This window comes from Manduca sexta, chromosome 20 (assembly GCF_014839805.1).
Source record: "Manduca sexta isolate Smith_Timp_Sample1 chromosome 20, JHU_Msex_v1.0, whole genome shotgun sequence".
Classification (NCBI taxonomy): Eukaryota; Metazoa; Arthropoda; class Insecta; order Lepidoptera; family Sphingidae; genus Manduca; species Manduca sexta.
In genome coordinates, this window is record NC_051134.1 from 4321739 (window position 1) to 4335864 (window position 14126).

At 34.0% G+C, this 14126-nt stretch overlaps 1 long non-coding RNA gene across 1 annotated transcript; it reads left to right on the plus strand.

Annotated features, from left to right (window-relative positions):
• The first annotated feature begins 1795 nt into the window (after positions 1-1795).
• Positions 1796-13578, plus strand: LOC115449092. Its single transcript, XR_003939139.2, has 2 exons — positions 1796-2150; positions 12291-13578. It is a non-coding gene; the product is annotated as an uncharacterized LOC115449092 (long non-coding RNA).
• The last annotated feature ends 548 nt before the right edge of the window (positions 13579-14126 follow it).

Sequence of the window (14126 nt, forward strand, 5' to 3'; positions counted from 1 at the left end):
ATGGCGATAGGCCCTTATCATATCATGGGACGGAAAACATTTGGCTAAGAGTGGGTGCCCTGGTTGCACCTCTGCATACCCCTTCGGGGATAAATGCGTGATGTTGTGTTTCGTTTTTAATATGCATCACTGTGGTCTACACCTCGTTCTAATAATAATTAGATTTTACATAAATTACGAAAGAGAAGCCGACAGGAATCCTGTTATGGACTCTTTGTCACTGGTCTGTAGACCCACTTTGCTGTGCTAAGACAAAAATGTCGTAATTTTAGTTTCCGCCGAAGGAAACGGACTATTAGACTATTATCACCGTAATATAAAATTAATTGACTTGATCTTTACTCCATAAGTGTCGTTCCATTTTCTGCAATCACAAAATAATGTTATAAATTAAAACTAAACGAACATGTATTATAAATTCATTTTCCAAGAAAAACCAAGTGCATTATAATTGAAACATTTATGTAAAGGATAATAAATTTACCGGCGATTAGACAATTATTCGACCTTACTGTTAAATTGATTTGATCTCAATTTGATGCCAATTATTTACGTTCCCTTTAATGAGGTGGTCAAAGTTGGAGATATTAATTTAACAAGCCGGCAAAGGGGATTATAGGGTACGTGTTATGTATGTGAGATCTACCATAACTTTTGTAGTTGGCAAATAGAAATATGAATCGTACGTAATGGCGAAAGATGAACATTTTTCGAAAGGGAATCCGACACAATAAAATATGCATGGATGAGGTCTGTAAATCATTCTAATGATAATTAAATTCTACATAAATAAAAAAAAAAGAAGCCGGCAGTGCATAAATTTTACAAAAAGGGAAGCCGGCAGCAATCGCTTTATATAGACCCTGTGCCACTAATCGTGCGTTATATAATATCCACTATCTACTAAGTTTTGTAAGTTCTATCCCAGTACCCAATGCGTTACGCTGGTGGTAGGATACTTGTATCCGTCTGTACAGCGACAATCGTCCTGTAATGTGTATAACGGCCATAACTGGCAACAAGGTTTTTGGCCCAACAAAACCCAGGTCTTAAAATAAAGTCACACAAAAATATGTCCATGAGAATATCATACGAGTATCAAACCCGTAACATTACTAAAATAGATTTATTCATTCGTGTTAACATAAGAAGTCATTCTACCGTAACAACACGTTTCAAGCAGTCCTTTACCCTACACATTCAGAGACTTAGGTAGTAAAGTACGATGAATAGAGCGTTTCAAATCTGGACTCTTTAGGTCAATGATATCTGGGTGGCCCTGTATATTGCGACATATCGAAACTGGTCTATGCTTATCATTACAAATGAATGGAAACGTCTATTTAAGATAATCGAAATTGGGTTACGTGATAACGTTCCGTATATTTCGCAATTATTCTATTTAGAATAATCGAAATTGAATTAATTTATTGATAGTGTTTTGTATTAGCTATCGCACACGGCTTTACCCGTGTGTGTTGTTTGTCTTAAAATTATTATTGTTATAAAAACAATGTAACTATTAGAATTGATCTTGTTCTTTTAAAGATCCCAACAACTCACAAACTTATTAACATTTCCCAGAATTTTGGTAAATAATGAACTCGTAATTGATTTCATTAACATCCAAATAACCATTATAATCACAAAGACGATAACTTCAAACTCATCGTTACCTAAGACAAATGTGCAATCAATTTCGAAAGACCATCAGAAGCACTGGATCAATAAGACCTTACCAAACATTTCATAACGTTTTAAGTAACTACAAACAGATCGGCTTTGAACTTGACACTTGGTTTTGCAAGATCCCCTCTACACCACGCAATGCAGCGGTTGGCATATTCTTGCAAAACGTCTATAAGAGCGCACGGCTCCACTGCGGTATAATGTATCCCAACCCGTTTGATAGAAAACATTCTACGATACGCCAAGTTTTGGATAGATTTTTCAAAGACTCGAGCAGAGTTCGAAGGAAAAATGTCTTGTCCAGGAAGGATAGTAACACTTCGTCGTGTTCTACAACATCTTCGAATTCGGAAAGGAAGTTTTTCGGTTTCGGTGTGCGCAGTTGAACTCAGTGGTTGATTTGAGTGTTGTTTGTATGCAGTCTGCTAGTCACTGCTTGTTCTTCACTACTTGTTACTTTGGTAAGTGTATTAATCCTTGACAAGTAATGTTTTGAATTTTACCGCGAAGTTCATGTAAACAATAAATGTTCAAATCTAAAATCCGTAAATCAGATACAGATTTAAATTCACGAGTGTTCACGGGTTTCAAACGATCTATTGAGACATGAATAATGTTCGAACATTTACTTTTACGAATGGATGTATCGTATATTTTATGGATTATTTATATATTGCCAACACCGACATTCTAGAAATAAAAACGTTCCCAGTTTCGTAGTAATTTCATCACCGAAACCTTGTTTGAACTTAAGCAATTCGTTGTCAAATTTTTCAAATATAACGCCGGAGTAGGCACGTATTTTGCAAGACGCCGCCGTATGCCGAAAACCAGTTATTTCTATCACAATCGACAGTTTGCAACACTGTTCTAAAATAAATCACTAAGGGCTCTTATGTAAAATCTTTTACATAGATAAATATAGACTGATTAGAAAAATTTTAAAATAAAGATGGCTTAATTTCATTCTAGGTAAAAAAACTATGAAATTATTTATTTCAAATCCAAACCAGGGGTAAACATTCGCGGACGCACAAATGTTTGTCCTGATGCGGAAACCGCTCTCACGGTCGACCTCTTTTCTTGGTTACTCTTGATAGTCGCTGTAATAAATAATATTAATATTCTTAGTTCTATATTACGAGAAAATTACATGGTAGTAAATATACAGTAATTTTATAAATATGTAAATACTCTCAGCAACTTCTGATACAACGGCAACTCTAAATGAATGAATGAAAATTGGCGGTAGAGGGCGAGGTTTCACTATTATTTTTTATATCTTAGTCAAACTGTAATTAACTAGTAGAAATCTCCGACTACGCCATAGTGAGCTTAAATTGTTTAAATTAAAAAAAATAAAATAAAAATGCTTTATTCATCACGTAGGCGAACATGGTTGCAGTTATGATAAGTCAAGGTACATGAGAACATTTAATTATTACTTAAATAGATTAGCTTATATAAATAAAGACAATCTATATTGAAAATAAAATAAATGAAAAATATACTTAGTAAACAAAGAGGCCAGCTCGGGCTGGCAGGGAAGAAGAAATAAAATGATGTATATATGTATTTTTGAATAGGCAATAAGGGAGAAACGCGTCGCGATCCTCACCGGAGAGGACAATAAATAAATTGGCTACTATCTTATTACTATCGGCTTCTTTGGCACAGTTTGAGAGACAATCGATAGTTTATTATACGGCCACGACAAAGTGAGGTTTAATTTTATTATATGGCCTCAGAAACTGATGGTTTGCGAAGATAGGTCCAGATAGTTTCGAGATGACTAGAGATCATTATCCCCCACCAGTCGACACAATTTTGACAGTCTGTTTAACGCTAACATACACAGGCTCGTCCCGGAAAACACCCATCTTACGTGGGACACTATGGCGGGTTTTACACGTTGTACGATACTATAGCGGTTTCAAATATTTTACTACTAGTAAAACACATCTTTACAGTAGTGTAGTTTAAGAAGTACTTGGTCCATAAGAGTTAGATGAGCTAGTGTCAAGGGTTGCGAGTATCTAAAGTGCTCACCCGAAAATATGGTCGGTTTTTAAAAGCCGACCCTTGTCAGGCTAACAAACGAATAGGTAAAAAAAGAGCTAGCGTGTGATGGTAGAATACCGACCTGTCTTATTTGATGTACACCTGTTGACCCCGGAACCCAACTTGGAAAGCCTCTATAGCCGGTTAACCATGTGTTTTTAACTACAAATACAACTAACAAGGCTATGATAATAATAAAAATAAATAATTGTAAGGTTTTTATATTTATTATTGGATTGGTTTATCTAAAATAAACATGAACTACAATATCTCAATGTCTATTAGTACGTCGTATATGTTAAAAATAGTTTTGATAAACAACAATAACATGTCGTTAGGCAATGACCTCTCCCGGAGATTGCCACCTGTTGGATTCCTGTTCAAAATAATTGGCGCAGGTTTAAACCATTTATTTTCTTTCATACACATAAAAACAATACAAATAAAAGTATAAAACACACACACTCACACACAAAGGGAGAGAGAGAGAGAGAGAGAGAGAGGGAGAGAGAGAGAGAGAGAGAGGGAGAGAGAGAGAGAAAGAAACAGAGAGAGACATACTAATAGCTAACAACATTAGGCATTGTTGTATTATGTGTGGTAGAAGGATTACCAGTTCAGTTTACGCTGTTAAACAACACTAATTTTCAGCTGTACCCATCAGGTTTGAAACAAATCGACGGTCCTTATTGAAATGAACTGCATTTATTTAACACAATAAGGATCGAAGTGCTTATCACCATGTTAATTAACACTAAATAAGCGATGTTTATTCCACAGTCCCTACGTAAAGTATTGCATCTGCAAAATGCAATTTTGCAGATTCGATACTTTACGTAGGGACCTTCGAAATATTTGCGTGATCTGCAAATATTTATTCGTTCTTACAAATATTTATCAGAGATTTATGGGTCTGAGCGTCGTTCTTTATATGAGTTTTTTGGGTTTAGAAGACTTTATTTCTCATTAAGTATTACAAATTAATTCACGCACTGAGAAATTACTTTATAGCAATAATTTTGCAAGCGTACAACAGACCATGCAATAAAAATACAAGTCCAAAAGCGGGTAGATCCAAATTAAATTTGTTACAAGCACAGAAACATCGCAAACCGAGAAACACGCACTACAGCAACTTGATACGGCATCGATAAATTAACATATCTTGGCTCACATAACATTTTCCAAAATATACTCTTTAAGCACAAAACAAAACATACATTATTATCGGGAAGACTCCAAAATATCACGCAACTACTTGATAGTTTAAAGAGTTTTTCGAGTTTTTGTTAAGTAAACAATAATCTGTTGGACGGATTCAGGTTCAGTTTGGTACATAGATAGACCATATATTAATTAATATAAATGTTTACTTTCATCACGGAAAATTAATCCTGCAGTGATGAAGTTATCCAAAAAGGAACTCGACTCAACACATTATACCTAGGTTCTAATATGTATGAAAGCAATCCGCAAATCATTCTAATGATAATTAACTTTTTATATAATTACGAAAGGGAAGCCGACATTAATCGGGTTTTATGGACCCTCACCCACTGAAATTCTGAATACATATTATGTGTCTTTATATGTAAATTCTATCGTTATATTTCTTTATAGTCAAGAGCAAAGCATTGTTAAAGGTTTAGTTCGAAAAACACTGCCAGCAAAATTAGCAATCCATATGAGACCTCACATCTAATTGTTTATCAATGATTATCACATATCTTTTTCTTTAACGGTGAAGGAAAACGGTCGAAGCGAGTCAAATCTGCCGACGTAATATGTGAAGTCCGGCAACCAGCTCTAGGCCAGCGTTGTGGACTATATCCTAAACCCTCTCAGTAGTATATTATTATACTACACACAAATACGAAATATATTTTTATCGGCTTCATTTTTTAATTATTCACAATAAGAGACGCCAAAATAAGAACTCTATTATTATTAATTATATTCCAATGTTATAAATATATATCAATACCACAACTAAGTACACATACTTCTTAATGTAACATCATACTATTAACCTTCAGCGAAGATTATATTTCTTACTGGCCATTACCCACGGCTTCACTTTGTCATTGTTAATTATGTAATATTATATAAAATGGCGGTTACAGGCTCAGTCTATTAAATGAAAATTTTCTTTATTACAATAATAAAATAAATACATAAAATTAGGCAATAAAAGCACAATACACATAAATAAAATAAAAATTCTTGAACGTCGCTATTGAACGAGGCAATTTCCATCGCATCGCCAATGTATATTTTAATTTATTCAAGTAATTTAATTGTTATTTGGTCTAATTAATAGACATAGTTTAATTTTATAGCCTAAACAGGAAGAAAACCTGCTATGGTGGCGCCACTTATGCTTTTTTAAAGTTATCGTTCTCGGTACAAAGAAATATGTTCATAATTTTTACGAACACATAGCAAAGGTTGTATTTATTTATTTATTGTCTATTTTATTTCTGCAATATATTTAAATAAATAGAAGGTTAATGCCAATTGTTTTATTCAATTCCATTTTGTCAAAAAACTTTAATGTTTTACGTAACATTATAATTATGAATATACCAACATACAGTTTAAAAAAGTTTACATATATTATGTAACTATGTTATAACTTCTTTACCTTTAGGACCTTGACCGTCACATTATTTTTAGATATGACCATGATATTTTAAATGTAAACAAAATATACAAAAATAATAATAAGCATGGCCTTAAAAATAATTATTCTTTTAATTAAATTTAAAATACTTATTAATACATAAATATTTCTTCATTAAGGACAATTTAACAGTGTTCGAGTAAATTTTAAATTATCCGCCAGCTTACGTATATTTGGGAGCTTAACTTTTGTATTTGGTCGCCATATATTATATTCGACGATTTGCATTCACTCAAACATAGCGAAATAAAGTAAAATCTACACAAATAAATAAACTAGACTCATCATTATGAATAAACATCAAAATTAATTAATACCGCTTCAACAGAATAAAAAGGAAGAACATACTTACGTCTCAATTTGTCTATTTTAATCATTCTATTAATACTAGGTTTTTGTTAAACATTAACATAGATTCATTATACCTATATGTACATATTATAATTCGTAGAATTTGGACTTTAAATAAAAAATATCTATATTCGAAGTTTATTTTAAAATATGTTTTTTTTTTCTCCATGGCAATATTTTCTCAATAATTAATCTATACTATTACATAACACAACATGAAGAGTCTATTTGAATTTGATAATCTCAGAAACTAGTAAACCGATTTGATTTTTTTTCACTCATACGATGCTACATTACTTTTAAGTGCTAAAGGCTTCTTTTTATGCTTGGTGTTGCGGACTACAGTGACATCTATTGGTGTTGTGGTCACAACTTTACGTCCATAGATCAATTATTGTAATCCTATGTTAATATTTTTGTGTCGTCTATGATTGCGCACCATTTTTTTTTCTTCTTGTGTTCTAAGTGTCGCAAGGCGGTTGCACATCAAATTTGTAAAACCAAAATCCACGCAATAAACAATCAATAAAGAAAACTAATTGAAGATATCCCCTTTCCTGCCCTAACAATATATAAGTAAAGCGAGACTTTAATACTGGAATTTTTTTTCATGCCGGCGTACAAAAATTAAAAAATTGAACATACAGTAACGCTAAAAATGTAGAAATATTTTCTTTTCACAATAATAAAATAGAATTTATTATCAAAGCCGAGATATTTCTCGCACACTCGTTTACATCCGCATTTACCAACCGCGCGTGTTGCGTCGCAAACTGGTCCCGTGTTTGCAACCGACGTGCATCGATAGACATTTCGACATACGCTTTCTATGTTATCACTGCGTTGAAGATAGCAACCTTGAGTAAATGGCTGATGGAAATATTTTTTCTATTTATGTCATTAATATATATATGTATATTTAGAGGATTAATGATACTTTTTGGAGTAGTAACGGCATATTAATATAATTTATAATAACATCAGCTCTGTATTCTGTACTGTCCTACTGTTGGGCACGGGCCTTTTCTACTACTAAGAGGGATTAGGCCGGTTTACTACCACCACGCCGGGCTAATGCAGATTGGTAGACTTCACACACCCACAAAATTCCTGTAGAGAACTTCTCGGGTATGTAGGTTTTCTCACGATGTTTTCCTTCACCAAAAGCAAGCGATAATTCACAAAGAGTACACACATCATTTTAGAAAAGTCAGAGGTCTGTGCCTTTGGAATTTGAACCTGCGGACATTTTTCTTGGCAATCCGTTCCACTTCCAACTAGTCCATCGCTACTTTTTTTGTATATTATTACAAAAACAAAATTCAGAGGCTTCAGGTTCAATTTCCAGATCAACATTTTTATTAATTTCATAGAATCGTATTTAAAAACTTTATGATCTCCAGACGAATGAACGTAAAAAACCGTATAGTTTCTGCAATGTACTTGGATAGTGTTGCGCTGACCCCAAATTAGACTGAATTAAGAGGCAGGAAGAGAGTCAGTGATTAATATATTCAGTAATTTATCTCTTATCTTACAAAATCTGTACAGCAAGCGGAATATGGCGGATAAGTAATTAAGTCAAGTCATTGGTAAAGAGGAAAACGTTACATAAAATCTGTTAGATCTAATTAGATACTCTTTGAATGGCTCAAGAACGCTTGAAGCCTAGCAAAGTTATATAATAATAAGCGCACTTAATTATTGTACGTTATACAAGGTCATTTTGACATTGCGTTAATAAATGATACCACGTACTCGTCTTCACCAAAAATTATGCCGGCCTGTTGAAACTGGATATACACAGGCTGATCCCGGAACGCGACTCACTGACGTGAGCCACTATGGCGGGTTTTAACACTTTGTGTACAGTGGTCGCTATCCGGGCAGATATAAAATAGGTAGGGTACCACAAGCAAAATATATTTTTCGCTGTGACTACGTATCATCAGACTGTAAGTACGTAATATTTCAAATCAAAATCAAATGTCGATCAACCAGAGTGCTTCCCATCAAGGTCATCTGTGAATGGAATGATGTGTGGTGCTTGTGTTTGTCCAGTGGGCCGTTAAGCGACTTTTCGGGATGAGTTGTTTATTATAATTATAATGGTTACTCTATATCTTTATTTTTTTTATTTTTTTTTTGATAAAAATTAGTATTCATATAATATAATCTTACCTTAAACTCTAGCCACAAAGGTAATATGATTGAATTCATTTAAGTAGGCCAATGACTAGCCATTTTGGTACTGACTTTAAACATGACATCCTATCCTATCATTGAAAGCGCTAAGAACTACGCTGGCTTTGCCTGGGTTAGCCTTATTACATCCTATCTTACTATTGAGAGGATTTAGACCTTAGTTCACTACGCTGGCTCAATGCGGGTCGGCAGACTTATATACGTATAAAATTTTAAATAGGATTGTCATGTATGTAGATTTCTTCACCGTCTTTTCCTCCATCGCTAGTACAACTAATTTTAAAGTGATTTAAAACGGCTTGGAGTAAAATTCTTTTCCAACTAATACTATCAAAAAGTTTATAAAACACAATAAAATTTGCCATTAAAATCTTGATTTTAACCGTTTACCAGTCGATTCGGCCTTACGTATTCCAGTATATTCGATGTAAGTACTTAATAAGTAGAGCGTGACTGCGGAACGTTAATCAATTGCATTTTATTGCGGTTTCTAAATGTAAACAGACAGACACACCTACTTTTGAAGTCACGTTTACGTATTAGTACGTTTTTACTGTATTGTAAACATACATAGTATCAAAACTTTTGCCCTTTTAATGGTAGGCAGAGACGTAAATCATACATGCTTACGTAGCTATATTAGGTACGATGTCATAGGTGAGCCCTATGCCATTTACCGGACACAATAGGATAGTTTCCCATGTTTTATTTTGTACGTTATTTTATATGTAACAGAAAATAATACGAAATTGAATAATGAACCAGTTATTTATATTTTAAACTATATTCCGCCCGCAGCTTCGCCCGCGTGGATTTCGGATTTCAAAAATGGAGCCGGTCGCGAACGTTCGAGAATGTTCGTTTTACGAAGCTACTCGCTAAGTGATTCGCTAGCCTCTAGGTACCAAGCAAGCCGCCTGCCTGTGCGTTCGCGACCTTATATATATACAAAAATAATCCTTATAGCATGATTCAGTATTCACGCGTGATGGCTAATTATTAGGGTATTTCATGTATAACTTTGGTGTTTCTATACCGATTTCTATGATTCTTTTTTATGGAATATTTAATAATGTTAACTTTTTTTAATTAGGGGATGACTGAGAGTGTTATAAACGTAAGAGTAGACAAATATAATGAGAAAGCTTCGAACTGCTAAGCTATCGGGACTTACACGTGTTATTGTGAGTCAACCATAAAAGATAGACATATGCTGTCGTGGGATATTTTTTACATAATTTTAAGGAGAATATTTCCGTCATACATGATTTCTCTGTAGCCTTAACCATTAAGGTTGCACACGCGACGGAAGCTTAAAAAATGGAGTAACTTCTCCCGTTTTCCCAACATTTCCCTTCACTGCTCTGCTCCTATTAATTGTAGCGTGATGAAAAGTATACTATAACCAGCACAGGAGTATGACAAATAATTATACTAAGTTTCGTTAAAATCCGTCGAGTAGTTTTTGTTTCTATAACGGTTATACAGACAGACAGACAGACAGACAAAAATTTTACTAATTGCATTTTTGGCATCAGTATCGATCCCTAATCACCCCCTGATAGTTATTTTGGAAATATATTTCATGTACAGAATTGACCTCTCTACAGATTTATTATAAGTATAGATAAGTACAGTATTGTGACTAAGTGGAGGTTGCACAACTTGCAATAATGACAACAGTAGAGGCGTTACAGGGTTATCGAGCTGTCTCTTTCTCACCCTCGCACCGTTATGACTGTTGACACTCAATGACGTCACAGTGTGCCATAAGTATTGTTTGACATTTGCCCCTTCCACTAAATTTGAAAAGGTTGATAGATTTTGAATGTCATTCATTTTTGTTAAATGTATTAAACGAAGGTAGTCAAGTACCCTATTCTAGACTCCGTGTAAATATTGAGCGAAAAAATCCGTTACCGTTTTATTTGACTCAATATCGTATTGTATACACTTCAGCGCAGTTGTAGTTGATTTTATAGTGGTACGATACGGAAGCTTAAGTAATAGTCAATATGTAGCTTGTTTTTTGTATCTTTGCACTCAATTACTCTTACAGAATGTAGTTTAATTACTGTTTGTCGACTAATGAGATTCTTAGTATAAACGTTCCTCGATATTCGCTAAAATTATGCTATCATACATGATAGTATAATCGAATATATTTCTTAATTACAAATGGTTGTATAAAAAATTTAATTTTAAATTATTCGATGGGGGATCAGCGGTGTAAATTACGTCACAATGTGAATAATCCTACTTTTTCATGATTTACTGAGTATCCTTGTCCAAGAACACGCTTAAAATTGCGTTTATACGCAAAATACGCGAGACAACGCGATTATTAAACCGCCATAACATTATTATCTGTACGTCACACCGGATGTATTAATCATTTTTAGTTAAAATTTTAACATTAATTTAAAGTTGACCACATGATGGTCGAAGTAATTGAGTTAATGTCCATAACGTGTCCGGGATATTTACGGAGCTAACGTATTTATCGATGGAACATTATCGTGGGTTTTTCGAAGACTAATGACAGTGTCGATAGATGGTAAGTGGTCACCAGCTACAACACTAAATCGGTACTAAATCGTCTGCCAATCTTCTGGTTAAACATACTGCTATTTTGGTTAGTACAAGATAATAACAGCATCGACAATGATGCGATCGAGAGTAGCTTTCGTCTGATGGTAAACGGCATAATTGCAAGCAATAAAACCATACAAAACTTTGAATTACTCAAATTACTGCGTATAAGGTTTACTCAAGCCTTAATTAAACGCAGTGCTTTAATTCAGGTTTGAGTAACAAACAGCACACTCGTAATAGTAGTGATGGCTCATATAACAAAAAAGTTCTCGAGTAGAGACCACTTGCAAGCGTATCGTTGTGCATCTGCAAACTGGATAGACGACTTGATAAAGGTCGGAGGAACATGGAAGATGCAGATGCTTAACAGATCCGTCTGGAAATTTTTGATAAAAAATAAAAAGTTGTTATGAATAACTAAATACTTCCTTAAATATTTAAAACAACGACCCCGCCACGTCTATATCTCTGAACGCGATAAAACCAAAAATACCGAACGGATTTCTATGCAATTTGGTATGTATATAGTTTAAGATCCTGGGAAGGGCATTGGCTACTCTTTATCCCGGAAAAATTAAAAAACGGGATTACTTATTATACCAGAAAAAAATATAATGCGGACTTAAAAATAAAAAACGGAATTATTGTACCAGACAAATAAATGCGGACTTTACCTATATTGATAAAATGTCTTTATTTGTTACAGGTATGTGAAACGGCGATTTGGACTGAAAATATATAAATAAAACCACTTAAAGGGCAAGATAATTATGTATACTCTATGAAAAATAATTTCGTATTGTGATAATTTTAGTAAAATGTAATATATTATAAGGGAGATGTACCTTTATTTAAGTAGAAATAAATACTGTTTTTAAAGAATATTATCAAAGATTATGTAATTCTTAATGGTACAACTTACATGTATAAATATAGAGATTTAACGAATAAATTGGTTATGAAAATTAAAAAAGAGGTTTATCTACACAACAAACAAATTGGGAATACATAATGTAGATTAAATTAAACATAAACAAATGAATTTTAAAATTTGAATTTGTTGACTGTTGTACAGGGTATAATAATGCAAATAAAATTCTTCACGAGGGAAATCTCTGGCACAGATTATTAAAGTATATATTCCAATTATGTTATGTAAATATAATAATAACAACTATTGTTAACGTACAATATTGTATAGATATTTGATTAAACTAATGGTCCATCCGTGATCGAAAGCGACCTTCGAATCAAACAATTTATAAAAAATACATACATTTTACATATTCTGTAGTCTTATACGTATATAAACAATAAGTATGCCAAATTTCGCACTCCTCCGAGCGCGCAATCTGCTTAAAAATTAACTAATTAATATAAGCAAAAATTTTTTACATTACACCTGATCGAATAAGTATAAGTTTTGTTAGTTTCCTACAACCTTGATGTTAAGATAGCAGTACCAGCTTATTTTAAACGGCTTGAGCTAAAAAATCGTTATTGTCGTAAATAATTTGGTACAAATTATAAAATGTATTTGTTTTAATTCTAAGTTGCTACTGCTACCTTGATAGAGCTTAGGTTATGAACTACCAGATATTTTAATACCACAATGAAGTTAATGGATAGTGTCTAAAATCTAAAAAGGTCATGATTTTGAAAATATGGTTTACAGAACATATAGTTAGAAAATCGCCAAAGGCTTTAGAAGCCTTCACATAAAGTGGCGTAATTATTAGAAACGTGAGTATTCCGAACAAAATTTTCCAGTTGTGGCATTTTTAGCATGTTTGTATTTTTGTGTGAAAAAGAATAATTAAATGGCAATAATTTAAGTGCTTGCATTCATATATTTATTGTGATTTTTCATAATTTACTATGTAATACCTTCATCATCAGGAAGAAAAACGAAACGTCAATAAAAGATATTACAATTTTGTTAGGGAAACCTGTCAGCTACTTCAAATACAAGGACAGAGGCATAATAAAGAAGATAGATACTAGTTTATGTAAAAAAAAAATATTCTCTGATCCCTAATCCACATTACTGAATATTTTATACATTTCAAATTTCCATCAAGCAAGAAGAGTGTTACAAAAATAATTCACTGGAATAAAATATATCGCAGTTGAATGGCCGGCAAAGAAATTGACAACACTACCACATTATGGGATTATTTTTCTACGTAAGTGTCGGTATATTATGGGCACGCCACGATAGCGGCGGTAAGTCCCCTCTTCGAGGTGTGGCTGACGAGACGTCACGGCGTCCTCTCATTCCGGACGACGCAGGTACTGACCGGTCACGGCTGCTTCGGCAGGTACCTGTATCAGATCCGGGTGGAGGATACGCCCGCGTGTTTTTACTGTGCGGATCGGCCGGAGGACACGGTGGAGCATACGGTGGAGGTGTGCCCACCTTGGGCTGAGCACCGCCGTGTTCTCACAACGGCCATCGGTGGCGGAGACCTCTCGCGTCGGGGCCTGGTAGAAGCCATGCTCCGGGGCGAGAGAGTGGGACGCAGTCACCTCCTTCTGCGAG